Source organism: Cryptomeria japonica, chromosome 1, assembly GCF_030272615.1.
Source record: "Cryptomeria japonica chromosome 1, Sugi_1.0, whole genome shotgun sequence".
Classification (NCBI taxonomy): domain Eukaryota; kingdom Viridiplantae; phylum Streptophyta; class Pinopsida; order Cupressales; family Cupressaceae; genus Cryptomeria; species Cryptomeria japonica.
This window is the reverse complement of record NC_081405.1, coordinates 348491982-348507458: the sequence shown is the minus strand read 5'-3', so window position 1 is coordinate 348507458 and position 15477 is coordinate 348491982. Positions and strand designations below refer to the sequence as shown.

General features: G+C 39.9%; 1 protein-coding gene across 11 annotated transcripts in view; it reads right to left on the bottom strand.

Annotated features, from left to right (window-relative positions):
* LOC131069149 (protein SHOOT GRAVITROPISM 6) overlaps positions 1-15477 on the bottom strand; it is a 381540-nt gene that overhangs the window by 28927 nt on the left and 337136 nt on the right. The gene's annotated exons all lie outside the window — the stretch shown is intronic.

Below are 15477 nucleotides of genomic sequence, written 5' to 3'. Positions count from 1 at the left end.
GATAATTGGTTTATTTACTAGATACATTAGTGCCTGATGGTCCACGTAAAATGTGAACAGAGTAGCCAACAAGTAGTGGCGAAACTTTTGTACTGCGTACACCATCCCAAGTGCCTCCCCTCTCCGTTGTGCTGTAGTTTCGTTCAGCCCTTGACAAGAGTCGGCTGGCAAAGAAGACAGAATGGTCTAGTCCTTGCGTCCCTACTTGTGTGAGAGGCACCAAATGCAAAGTTGGAGGCATCGACGTGGACATGAAACTCCTTATTCCAGTCCGGATACACTAGTATTGGTGCACTTACTAGCTGATCTTTTAATTCCTTGAAGGCTTCTTCCTGCTTCGTACCCCATACGAACGACTCCCCCTTCCTTGTCAACTTATCTAGGGGCCAGGAGACTTGTGCAAAGCCTTTGATAAATTTCCGGTAGTAGCCAAGATGTCCCAAAAATGACTTCACCCCTGTCACATTCGTTGGGTTCTCCATGTTGACAATCACTCCTATCTTATCCGGGTCGGTCTTCAGACCTTCTTTACAGACAATGTGGCCGAGAAGCTTCCCTTGCAAACCATAAACCTGCACTTCCTTGGGTTAAGAGCCAGCCTAGCTTTCCGGCACCTCTCCATACATTCCCCTAGTGCCTTTAGATGGGTGTCTTGATCACTGAACATCGACCAGTCATCTAAGAATGCCCTGAAATTTCCTACGGACATTTTGTCAAAAATGTGTAAAATTATTCTCTGGAAGGTTGCCGGTGCATTACATAGCTCGAAGGGCATGCGATTGTAGGCGTACACCCCCTCCTCTACCACGAATGTGGTCTTTAGCTTATCTTCTTCCGCAATACTTATTTGATTGTATCCCGAAAAGCCATCCAAAAACATGTATATCTCATGCCCAGCTACTTCCAAAATGCTGTCAGTGAATGGGATTGGGAATGGATCTTTGATTGTTATTGCGTTTAGGTACCTGAAGTCCACGCATATCCTTATCTGATTAGCTTCCTTCTTGAGAGAAATGACTATTGGGGAAACCCAATCATTGGTTTCCACTTTGAATATGATCCCAGCCTCCAACATTTTGTTGATTTCCTCATTCACCTTGGCCGCGTAGTTCTTGTTCATCCTGTACGGTCTCCTCCGTACAGGTTGGGCTCTCGGTACGAGGGTTATGCGATGCACGCATAATTCCGGTGGTACCCCCTTCAAGTCCTTGTAGGTCCAGGCAAAGACGTCCTTGTATTCCAAAAATATACTGAAAGCCGCCGCCTTCAGTACGGGGTTCCAGTCATCCCCTACGAGTATTGCTTGCGGGTCCTTGTCATTGCCTAGATTAACTTTTTCCACACCCCTTTCCTCGTACTTGATGGGTTTGTCTTGTTAGAACTGGTGGGCTGGCGTGTTATCCACTTGTGCCATTCCCTCCTGGTACCTGCCGTACTCCGGTGGAAATGACTATTCTTCCATACCGCCACTTGATTCCCCATTCTCGCATATTTGTAGCATGTGGCACTTCGGGTGGAAGACCTCATACTCCTCCATCTGCCAATGGAAGAGTCCAGCCAGTGAACTAGTTCTATCCTTAGAGCATCCGTCCAGTTCCGATACTCCCTCCTCGTTGGGTTCCCTTCCTCCTTTGTCTCCTTCGGAACCCCACTCCCATCTATTTGGGTCTTCCGAGTCGGAGTCAGACGATGCAAGCTCTTCACTGATGGATTGATTCCTTAGGTCAATCACATACTTATGGCCTTCACTTTCGATTGAGAGTTTATCTTTCTTCCAGTTATGATTGGCTCTAGCCATGATCAACCATCCCCTTCCCAGGAGGGCGTCATATGCTTTTCTCTCCAGTGGAATGACGAGGAAGTCCATAATGAATTGTTGTGTCCCGATCACCACCTTTTGTGCCATGAGAGTTTTGAGGGGTTTGATGTCGTGCTGATCCGCACCGACGAGATGAAATGTTGGTGGCTAGAGGGTAGGCTTGCCCAGACCTCTCCAAGTTTCTTCCGGTAGCACGTTGACTCCAAACCTGCCATCCACAATGGTGTTTGTGAGCTTTTTTCCCATTATGTCCATCTCCACCACGATAGGTTTCCGTCCAATGCTTACTGTGAGCAGCACAGGGTCCTCGACCTCCGTACCAGGTTCCTTCACCGAGGCCGTAATATGTGGTTTTGCCATCGTCCAGTGTTCTTGGCTGATGGCAGTGTCACTGACTGCATTTGTCAGGGCCATCCTCAACTGTGGCATGGTCTACAGAAGGTCGGATACCCGCACGGGTATAGTGGTCTGTAACATCTGCTTAATGATTGTTTTCTCCGGTCTTGAGCGGAGTGGGGTGCTGGCAGTCGGGTGCAAGGCCCTCCGTTCTTCTGCCATCACCCGCTCAATATCTGCCCTGGCTTCCTGGAGTCTTTCCTTCTCTGTGCGAGGGTTAGGATACATGGCTTTCTTGTTTTGCAATCTTGTGATTGCTAGTACGCCTTCCTCCAGTTCTTCTACCTCCAACATATTCACCCCTTTTTGCTTTGGACATGCTGTGTCCTTGACCGCACCATTTGCACAACAAACTTCCTGCGTCATCTCCATTTTGGCATGCATTCCTAGGCAAAGTGACCCCATTCGTTGCATTTCCGACATTGGATCATGGGTTGTCCCTTTGAATCGTATTGAATTCTACTCCGTGGAGTGTTAGTATTGGACCTGTTGTTACCCCGTCGGTTGTTTCGGTACCCTCTAGGAGAGGCGTCAGAGTTTGCAGCTGGCTTCAGAGGTGTCGTTGGTGGTGTGACTTGGTCGGGTTGGGTGTAGAGCACTTGTGTGCTCTGTGCTTTTAAGTTGTACGGGCATTCCTTAATGGAATGTCCCATTACTTGGTAGATGTCACAGAAAGCTTTATGAGGGCAACTCCCCTTAGTGTGCCCTTCTGTCTTACAATCGGTGCACCATAGTTCCTTCCCTTCCTTGACACTTTCTTTGTTAGCCTTCAGTTCTTTCATCATCCTCATCATATCCCTTCGGAGTGCTTGCACGGTTTTGGACTCCCCATCGCTGCCTTCGTGTGTACTGTCACCATCGCTCACTCAGCGCTTCCCCCGGGATGTCTTATTTTCACTTTCAATATCCATCGCATGGTTGTATGCTTCGTCATACGAGGGCGAAGGGACCACCTTCATCTTCCGTCTGAGAGATGGCACTAGTCCTTCAACAAACCATCTCTTCTTGAGGCCATCAGCCACCTAGTTCTCCATTTTGTTGAGCAGTTCCCTCAGCCTTCTATTATATGCTCGCACGCTTTCGCTTTTTCCCTGCTTGGTATTGTAAATCTCCGCCACAATTTCATTGTCATCCCGTAGGAGTTTGAACTCCTCTTGGAAAACCTTCTTTAGACTGTTCCAGGACGTTTTATACTGGGCATCCAGGTGTGTATACCAATCAATGGCTATTCCTCGTAGAGTGGCTGGGAATGCCTTCAACCAATAATCCTGGTCGTCCTGGCCATTTGCTTCCCAAATGGTCACGCATGTCTTACAATGTCGCACGCGATCCTCCGACCCGTCGCCCATGAATTTTGGAAGCTTTTGTTTCTCTGGGGTGTGTGCCATTGTTTTTTGTCTGGAGGGTTTTATGTAGTGCTTGGAAGTTACTATATGCTCGGAAGGTATTATGTGTTTGGAAGGTACCGTATGCTCTTGACCTGGTTGGACTACTGTCCGCAGGGCTTTGGTCACCCTCGCTCCTATAGTCCCTCCTTCCCGAGGTTTCTGGATTTGACCCTCCTATTTTGGTTTCCTCTGACAAGGACAAATTCTTGATGCCGAATAATGTTGCTTCAAAAATATTGGCGACCTCTTCATGTAGGTCCCGTACCGCCTCCTCTCCTTGTTCAGAATACTCTGATGGGTTGCTCTGCGACTTGGCTCCAGAGTCTTCTTCACTCGGCGTCGAGTGTGGGGCTTGGTCGGCGAGATCTTCCTCTGCTACGTCTGGAAGTGGCAGGTTCCTGGCGACTGTAATGTCCCCATTTTGCGAGCATTAGAGTTTGTAAGAATTAGCCTATCATTTGACCCTCGTAGGCTAACAATTATTGATAGAGGGCCTCGTGTGGCAGTTAGTTGGTGATTAGAGACATTACTCTTCAGCTGGATTCAGGTTTTGGCCTTTGCACAGGTTTTTCTAGACTCAGTTCCACATACTTACTATTTATAGTAAGTCACTATTTAGGGTTTCTATTTTTAGACAGGCATCCAATCACATGGAGAACAGGGAGAGTCGACTCCTGGCTCAGACGGCTTAGCAATCAGACAAGTACATCAAGAGATATTAAAGTTTAAGTGACTTAAGTGATTTATTTAATATTTTAATATTATTATAAAGTTCTAAAGTAACTTTATAATAATAAAGTCACTTTAATATAATAAAGTGCGTTAAGTGAATAATTTAATGTGGGAATAAATCTTTTATCCCACATTGGCCAGGAAGGTGTTTGAGCTCTTTTAAGGAAAGAATAAAAGGAAAGGCAAGAGTTCATTCTCGGCATCCAGTTGATGAATAGTATTTTGATTGATTTTTATTGTGGAGCCTAGGGCTTTCGCAATTTTCTTCTTTGATCATAGGAAACGAAAACTTCCTATTGATAGCAATTTTGAAGGTGTGAAATAACACCTGAATTATTGCAGTTGTGGGAAAGAATACTTCAGTTCTTTCATTTGTGCAAATTGGTGAAGTTTTCTACAAGGGTTTGAAGTTTATTGTTGAAGAACATTTATAGTTGGTTGTGAATCATCCTTCTTTGGCACATGGAGTTATATCATTCTTGTTGGGAGAGATTATCAACAAATTATTCAAGGTTTTAAGAGCAGATTGCAAGTTTTTTCATCCACTGCTACAGTACTCGCGTGAATAGTGCCGTGCTACAGTGATACGTGAATAGTAAAATCGCTACAGTGATTGTTACAGTGAGATGCTTGAACTTTACTCTTTCCCATGTAAAGTCTCTTTTCTGACCTGCATTGGAGTTCTGGGTGTTATTCTCCAGTCCTAGCGGATTAAATCAGGTTCTCAATGCACTCTGTTTGCTTACTTTAATTTGTTTCAGACTTGTAATCAATTTGGTAAATGTTCAATGATTGCTGTGTAAGTTCTAAGGATATCATACTATCGAATTAGTGCCATTATTACTAATCAGAATGAATGCAAGGTTGAAGACCAGTTTGATCATGTTATGGACGCTCTGTTTCAGACATTCTGTAGCTTATTTCTGACCTGTTGTTATGGACGCTCTGTTTCAGACATTCTGTAGCTTCTAAATATCATCAGAAATCTTTTATTCTGCAATTATAATCTGTTGTTACCACATAATCACAGTTGGAGATCATAAACTGGTATTTACCTTTTGTTACCATGCCTATTATTGACTGAAATAAGTCCAGAATTACTGCTGTGTACATTTCTGGGTGCTATCTTACCATGGCTGTGTGTAAATAATGTTCTAGACTGAGTCTTTTAAGTGCTGTTCAAATTCTAGGTTAATCTAGTTTGTGACAGTCATGCCTTCACTCAGAAAATCCACGAAATAATTGTTGTTCCAGTCATTGCTGTTAAGGGTTCAGATTTGCATACTTCCGGTATGAACTCATAATTTCATGAAATGTAAAAGACAAATCTGTATTAAAGTCACTTGTTCCTTGTAAAGGATATTATGGATTTGTTTTCCAGCCTTCATAGTACTATCAGCATACCAATCATATTTGATCATTGGCATATGTTATTTGCACTTTCTTTATTCCTTGGTGAAACATCATTGAAAACTCAAGCAAAACCCAAACATTGAAAACATTGAAAAATCAAACAAAGGCAGAAAATTGTGGTTGGTTAGAGTCCATCAGGTGTGGGTTCTTACAGCGACCTCCGCCAACTCCTTCCACGTACATGGCCTTTGTCTCTCCCGACTACGACTCCAACTCCAATTCACACTCCGACTCCTGCTACGTTTCTCAGGGCTCTTTGAGTCAGCAACCTCCTTAGCCGCCACCTCCGCTCAGCCTGTTCTTTTATACGGAGAGATCTCTGTACCCTTCCCTCGTCTACTCCTTCGGTGGCAGTGGTAAGTTTGTCTTTGTTTGGCTGTAGGGGCATTAAGTGCCAGATGTACGACGTCGGCTTGTCTCCCTCTCCTCCCTCCCTTCAGTTGCGCTCTTCTTACCTTTGGAGTACTTGTTGCCGACGAAGTTCCCGTGTAATTTCCTCCCTTCGGTCTTGAAGTGCAATTAGATTTCTGGCGAGTAACCTTGGAATACTTCCGAGTAGGTCAAAGACGAGAGTGCTGACAGTGAGTTCACCACGTACCGCGCCTTCGGAGACGACTCTCTCCTGAGCCTCCCTCTGCATGTACTGCGTGACCGACACGTCCCACATTTCTACCAAGTCTGCCGTCAACTAATCCTCTCGTGCCTCTTCCGCGGTACTCTCTTCGTGCATGTTGCTGTCCACGACAATTAATTGCTGGTTGAATTCCTTCCGCTTGCCGCCATAGTTATCTCCAGGTTCGTTCCGGCAACGGCGCCAAAATGTTTAGTCCTTAATGTGAGGTTGGTAAACTCACGGATAAAAAAAGGATTTCCCACATGTACCAACTATTCATGTAACAGAACATTCATATATCAAAGCATAAGTAACAACAATAAACAGCTATACCAGAAGAATGATATCTTTATTGAATTCTCAAGAATATGCCAATACAATACCATCCCTGCCGAGGTTCCATCCGAATCATATATAGACTCGACGGTTGGCCAAGTTGCCAATCGTCACTAACTACCAACTACCCCACGAGAACCTCTCGACGAACATAACCAAACATAAACACCCATCCCAACTTCAAAATAACATGTGTTATTGACCCCTAACAAACATCATTCAAAGTTAAAAAAAAAAAAAAAACTATTAGGGTTTGATTTTTTTTGAAAAACTAGAAATTCTTCAAAAAAATAGTGAAAAATTCAACAAAACTTGTCAAAAATAGTGTTAAATCTTGTTCCAATGACTCAAAATCAGTTTTGACTACTTAGGAATGATTTTTAATTCATCTAGATGCAACAAAAAAAAAAATACAATGTTTTAAAAAAGCATAGAAAAAAAATCAGAAAATCTACATGGGAATCTGATTTTTCTTCAAAAACCACCTCAAATCCACTTCAAATAGATGGAAATCAGTTTGCAAGTGTTTGGAAGAGTATTTTTCCCCCTCTCACCAAACTACAAGTCAAGAAATGATGAAATGAATCTGATTTTTGACGTTTTTGGCCTTTATGCATAGGCGGCCGAGTTTAAAGTGGTAATTACTTGCTGATGGGAATTACTCACCGATGGGAATTACTCGCGAGTTTTTGACTACTTGCCAAGTTTTGGGCGAGTAGTCCATCTATGGTTATAATTACGGCCATTACAGATTCAATGATTATCTTTTGAAGCCAAGAATAGCAACCAACAATTTTTGTATTATTAAAAGTTGCTTAACACAGGGCTATAGTCTGCACAACATGTATAGTAGTTTGGTTTGGATAAGTGCTTTAAAATCTGTGTTTTGAGTAAAACAATAAGGTGCTCTATTGCAGAGAAGAGATCTCATGCCCACTATAGCCCCTCCCCCCCTACTACTTGGCGGACTGGGACTGCTCGCCAGTTGGGTTAGATTGGAGCAACATTGTTGAAGACCCACCCTAAAGAGCACACGGTTATACTGAGAGGGGGGGGGTGAATCAGTATAACAACTACTTTTACCAATTTGAACTTTTTCAACTTCATTCACAAGTATATAAGTTATCTCATAAACATATTCATTGCACACCAATATTCATATGTGATCTAAATAATATGAACACAAGTAGAACACAAGATATATGCGTGGAAACCCTTACGGGAGAAAACCACGGTAAATCAATGCTTATATATATTTCTTCTTTTACAATATTTCGTAGGCACCAACCTACTAGAGGCACCAACTTGTAAAGTTATTTCAATTTTAATTAAAGAACAAGTTATGAACTATGAATGCTATATAGGATATGAGGAATTATGTCAATGTCTAATAAATCTGATTTTATTTGCAGGTCTGAAGGAGAGAGATCATTTAATATTTTCTCTGTCTTCTCCAAATGAATTCAATTGGCATATATATTATTTAGGTAACCGGTCAATTGGTGTATTGACCGGTCATGCCTTTTAGGCATGACCGATCAATGCACCCATTGATCGGTGCCTTTACAATTATACCATTAACACAATGCTGATTATCGGTTCAAAAACCCCCGATAGCATATTGTAATATCATAATATAATGACTGATTAATTTAATGAATCGGTTCGTACAAACACCGATGATTCAAAGTGCACGATGAATATATTCCAACCGGTGCATTTGTTAACCAATGTTAATGCCAAATGAAGCGGTGTATTCATTAAACCCGATAACAAATATGCTCGATATAATTAAGCCTGATAACAGATGTGAATCGGTGCCAATGTTTATGCATCCGATAGCAAGTATGTATTGGCTAATCTAACCCGATAACTTATAGCATTTAATATAAGTCAGACATGAAGCATGTAGATAAATAACAGAACAAGGAAGGTTAGGAAGATCTTATCTTGCATAAGCTACCATGCATTAACACTCCCTCTTAGCTTTGGAAGATAAGGCACCCTGCATCACATTTCCTTTTCATAACTAAGATAATGTCAGTCAGCAAAAATCATTTATACATGAGAAGTACCATCAAGACATATGATACAAAATAGAAGAACATCACTTGAGCATGTGACATAAAGTATTATTTTTAAAAATAAGAGAATCATCACCTAATCATGTGAGAAATCACCAAAACATGTGATTTTGTAAGATTCACAAGATATCACCTAACACATGATATCAGTATTGCCTAACACGCAATACTTAAGGATAAGTCTATGAGAAAGGTTAGTTTCTCATCATATCCAAGTTGTGACAAGTGCAATAACATTTATAAATGTTTATCACAACATAGTCATGGCACATCCATGGCTTACCAGAGATCCAACATGATCAATGGTTGAGATATCACCTACACGTGATATCAGTATTGCCTAACACGCAATACAAGGATAACCATATGAGAAGTGCTTAAGTTCTCATCATATCCAAGTTGTGATAATGCAATAACATTTGTACAAATGTTGTATCACAACATAGTCATGGCACATCCATGACTTACCAGTGATCCTAACATGACTACTGGTTTGACTATCATAAGATCGTCACCTTATGATGTCTACATACAAGTGTTCAGTATCTGAGAGATCGTCGCCTCTTAGATATGAACACAGGTGGCAAGAAGCCAAGAGATAGTCCAAACATGACAAAGAAGTTTACACCTTAAACATCTTAAATATATGTAAGTATAGATTACAAAGCAGATTACCTTTCTATCATACCTAAACCCTTTCTGAAGTGATCAACCTTCACTCTAGAAAGTGGTTTGGTCAGAATATCTGCAGTCTGATCTCCTGTACACACATATTCTAACTTTATCACATTCCTGTCAACCATATCTCGTACATAGTGATATGGAATCTCAATATGTTTGGACCTGTCATGAAATACTGGATTTACAGAGAGTTTTATACAGCTTTGATTATCACACTGAATGACTGTAGGTTTCATAGGTTCTCCAAATAATCCCACGAGCAATTTCCTTAGCCATACTGCTTCTTGGGCAGCCATTGAAGCTGCAATATATTCAGCCTCTGTGGAACTCTGAGCTACTGAAGATTGTTTTCTGCTGATCCAGGATATCATGGCTGACCCTAAATTGAAGCAGCACCCTGAAGTGCTCTTTCTGTCAGTCACACTGCCAGCCCAATCTGAATTTGTAAATCCATGTAGATCTATGTCAACCTTTTCATATTTAAGACCAAGCTTTAGGGTACTTTGTAGATATCTCATTATATGCTTTACTGCAACCAGGTGTATCTCCTTAGGTTCACACATGAACTGACTTAAGGCATTAACAGCATAGCAGATATCTGGCCTTGTATTTACTAGATACATCAGGGACCCAATCATCTGCCTGTATTGAGTGGGGTCAGTAGGTCTTAATTCTGCTGCTGCTTCTTTAAGTTTATGGAAGTTGGTTTCCATAGGAGAGGTCATGGGTCTGCAGTTTAGCATTCCAAATCTTGTCAATATGTCCAAGGTGTACTTCCCTTGGTTCAGTACAATATTATCAGAATTCTGCCATACTTCCAATCCTAGGAAGTAATGAAGAAGCCCCAAGTCTTTCATATCAAATTCTATGGATAGATCTTTCTTGCATTGATCTATTAGATGATCATCTCCTGTAATTAATAAGTCATCAACATATAAAATTAATATTAACATATCACCTTTATTTCTTTTGAGGTAGAGATTAGGATCTGCATCATTCTTAGAGAAACCCAGCTTTGAGAGATAGGTGTCAATTCTTTCATACCAAACTCTGGGAGCCTGTTTGAGCCCATAAAGAGCTTTCTTGAGTCTACACACATGAGACTTTGCATCATGAATTTCAAACCCTTCAAGTTGCTCTAAGTAGACTTCTTCCACGATCTCGCCATTTAGGAATGCTGTCTTAACATCCATCTGATGTACCTTCCACCCCTTTGCTGCTGCAATGGCTAGGACAACTCTTATTGAAGTGTACCTGGCAACAGGAGCAAATGTTTCTTCGTAATCTATTCCTTCCTTCTGTGAGAACCCTCTAGCTACAAATTTGGCCTTGTGTTTTTCAATACTGCCATCTGCAGCATGCTTGATTTTAAACAACCATTTAGAAGACACGACAGACTTCTTGGTTGGCCTAGGAACAATCTCCCAAACATCATTCTTCATAATGGACTGATATTATTCAGTCATGGCATCTATCCATACTTGATGTTTGAGTGCATCTGAAACATTGTTAGGTTCAGCTTTAGAGAGATCATTCATAAGTGCAACATAGTTGATGAATTTATTAGGCCTCTTGCTTTCCCTGAAGGTTTCTGAAGGAGCAGCGAACTTCTGAGCTTCTGCTATAGTTTTGGTGGCCCATAGTGGTCTTTTCTTGCGATTATCTATAGGTGGGTCTTATGTTTCAATTATAGTTTCCTCAAGATACTCCCTCTGAAGCTCAGGAGTAGGTCCTTCTTCTAGGTTAGGAGTAGGATTATGAATTTCAGGTTCTATTGTATTTTGGGCCCTTTTGAAGGCTAAATCTTCTTCGAAGATTACATCCCTACTGAGTTCAATATTTCTCTGCCCTTGTACATAGATTCTGTAGGCTTTAGAAGTTTCACTGTATCCTACAAGTATTCCCCTTTTTCCAGAGGGTTCTAGTTTTAGTCTTTTCTTTTTAGGTACATGAATATAGACCGAACACCCAAATATCCTAAGATGGCTGATATTTGGTTTTGTCTTGGTAAAGACTTCCTCAAGAGTTTTATCTTCAAGGTGTGAATGAGGACATCTATTTTGTATGTACACATCAGTGTTAGTTGCTTCTGCCCAAAGGTTCAAGTTTAGATTTTGATCTAGTATCATGGCTTTGGCAGCTTCTACTATGGTCCTATTTTTCCTTTCAGCTACTCCATTTTGTTGTGGATTATAAGGTATTGTTAATTCCCTCTTAATCCCAGAATTTCTACAGAAGTCTTTAAATAGTCCTAATGTGTATTCCCCCCCATTGTCAGTTCTTAAGGTTTTAATTTTGTTTTCAGAGAGATTTTCTGTTAATGTTTTAAACTCTTTGAACCTACTTAGGATCTCTTTTGATTCTTTACATTTCAGAAAGTAGATCCACGTCTTTCTAGAGTAGTCATCAACAAAAATTACATAATACAAAAATCCCCCTAGCGAGGGTACGGGCATAGGTCCACATACATCAAAATGAATTAACTCCAAAACTTTGCTAGTTTTCCTAGTACTATTCTGAAATGCATTTTTGGTATTTTTACCTAAGGCACACCCTTTGCATGCCTCTGAATGATATTGCTTCAACTTAGGTAGACCTGTGACAAGGTTTCCCATGGTTGACAAAGCTCTATAATTTAGATGGCCTAATCTCCTATGCCATACTTCATTTGCATTAGTTGCTTCATGGATCAATGCTAGATTGGGCTCTATACATAGCTCATACAAATAGCCTTGTCTTCGACCAATGACCTTAGCATCTTTGATGGAGGATCTCTTTGGCCAAGCCAACACCTTGTTTTCCATGAAGGCCACTCTGTATCCTTGATCTTCTAGTGCTGATATGGAGATTAGATTTCTTTTGATGCCTGGAACATATAGTACTTCTTCAAGTCGTAGTGACATGCCTGTCTTTAGTTTGATGGTGCAGGTTCCAATTCCTCTGACTGGATGTGAAGAATCGTCTCCGATGGTTACTTCCTCATCATCTTTCTCTATCATGGAGTCTAGTATTTCTCTAAAGCCGGTGATGTGTTTGGATGAACCACTGTCGATCACCCATGAGTTAGATTTGTTTGAAGTATGGCTTGTAAGTGCTGAGTAGAGGACATAGTTCTCGGAGTCATTTTCTTTTCTAGATTTCTCGGTTTCATCTTCTGGTTGTGCACTTTCAGTTTGGACATATGAATCAACTTTGTTTTCTCTTAAAATCATTTTGATTCTAAACTTCCAAGCTGAAAAATCTTCGCTACCTCCGAGTCTATCTTCGAATCTGATAGCGTTGGCCATTATGGAAATGTGATGTAGTTTGTAACTTAGTCCTTGAATTTTATCAAAATTGAATAGCCTTAGGTTCGATTACCTTGGCTCTGATACCATGTAAAGTTATTTCAATTTTAATTAAAGAACAAGTTATGAACTATGAATGCTATATATGGATATGAGGAATTATGTCAATGTCTAATAAATCTGATTTTATCTGCAGGTCTGAAGGAGAGAGATCATTTAATATTTTCTATGTCTTCTCCAAATGAATTCAATTGGCATATATATTATTTAGGTAACCGGTCAATTGGTGTATTGACCGGTCATGCCTTTTAGGCATGACCGATCAATGCACCCATTGATCGGTGCCTTTACAATTATACCATTAACACAATGCTGATTATCGGTTCAAAAACCCCCGATAGCATATTGTAATATCATAGTATAATGACTGATTAATTTAATGAATCGGTTCATACAAACACCGATGATTCAAAGTGCACGATGAATATATTCCAACCGGTGCATTTGTTAACCAATGTTAATGCCAAATGAAGCGGTGTATTCATTAAACCCGATAACAAATATGCTCGATATAATTAAGCCCGATAACAGATGTGAATCGGTGCCAATGTTTATGCATCTGATAGCAAGTATGTATCGGCTAATCTAACCTGATAACTTATAGCATTTAATATAAGTCAGACATGAAGCATGTAGATAAATAACAGAACAAGGAAGGTTAGGAAGATCTTATCTTGCATAAGCTACCATGCATTAACACAACCCACTGGAAGCACCAACTCCCAAATCTGATTTGTGAGCACCTACCCACTGGAAGCACCAACTCCCACTTCTGAATTTGTGAGCACCGACCCGCTGGAAGCACCAACTCCCACTTCAGAATTCGTGAGCACCAACCCACTTCACATAAATCTGAAATTCCAGCTTTACAATGTTTCTATAACAATGGATAATGGATTACTATGAATTTCTTACACAAGTCTACTATATTGTCTTCTTCTGACCTTCTATGATCTCTTCCCAAATCTGCTATAATCTCTTCATAAATCTGTTATAGATTCTTCTTCAAAATCTGTTAAGTACTCCACAAATCTTCTATAAGACTGTTTTAAATTTGCTATTAAGTCTGCTCCAAATCTGATCCAAGCTTCTGTACAATATCTGCTCATAAGGCCTTCATTAAATCTTCATAAATCTGGTACAAAGTTCTTCATAAATTTGCACACACAGTCCTCCATAAATCTGCCATAAAAACTATCTTCTTAATCTGCTATTAATTCTTCATATCCCTCCTATCAAATATACAATTTATCTGCTCATACAAAGCCTTCACAAATCTGAAATGATCTTCTATATTCTTATTCAGCCCGATCATGTTCCTTTTGTATATCTGAATATATTTTCTTTATGTTTGCATATATACTCTTTATACAATTCACACATCAGATTACTTTCTAAAATCTTTTCATTCTGTGCACACCACAGACAGCGAACATCCCTTCTCTTCTCTGATTTATATTGTCAATGTTAACTGTTACTTCCTGTCACAGAAAGGTTTTTATATATTATTTATATCTTCATGTATCCATCGAAAGGATGTGACTTCTCTTGAGAGATACCACTTTTCAAATAAAAAGTCTTTCAAGTGCTTTACTAAAATTTTAACAAACTATTTAGAGAGTTGTGTTATTTTCTCATAATTGCACCCCTCTGCTTCTGTTTTAATTACTATAACAAATCACACTCTTCAATGATAACCGATCTTTGACTAATAGTGATTAGTCACTATGAATCTGACTTGGTTAATGTAACTTGCGCTACCTCTATATTAGTCACTGCTCATTATATATCTTTATTCTTTGATTCAAACTAATATAATAAGAAATCATACCATCTCAATTTCTTTTGTTAATCACACCTCATAGTCATACTCATACCTAGGTAAATTGATCTTATAGGTGTGAACGATAGTGGACCTTGAACCAATTGATGCAAAAAGGGCTAGCGAGCTGATTAATTACCAATCCCCCCACGCCCCACCCACCCAACTATATCTTGGCTAGGAACGGCTATTTTCCCAGGTGTTCATAGGGAACTATACCATTGAGTTTGTGGGTAAGGAGTTAGTTTGTGAACATCACAACTCTTGAAAGAAGCAATCAGTGTGCACCTGGGCCAGGTGCGCACACCTTGGCAAGTACTTGCCTATTGTGCAACAGTTTAAGTGTCTTAAAGCTAGCTAAGAACCCAATTTTTCATGCAATTTGCGTGTGAAGACTGATCAACACTACATCTAAAACTTGATTGAAGCAACTAATTTAGACTGATTTGTTGTGTGACTCAAGATCAATAACATCTTGCAAAAGCATTTAACAGATTTGTTTTTTGAGAAATCCAAAACCATACCTGATTTTAGAAATAACGGGATAACTATTTAATGGGTATGTTGTATAATAAACTAGTGGCTATCATTAGTCTTAGGTTAGAGTAGTGTATCAGAGTTCAACAAAACTGCATCTTTATGTAACAGGCACTTTTAAATGGCATATTTAATTATTTTATGTCCTAACCAAGTGCAACAATTTACTGACATTAAATTTGATTACATGTATATAGTACAGATATAATTGATTAACAAATAACATTTCTTTTTACCCTCATTTAGTCTGGATCATTTGTATGTTTTTATGTTCCAGCAAAAGTGAACTGTGCATGTATCAATAAATTG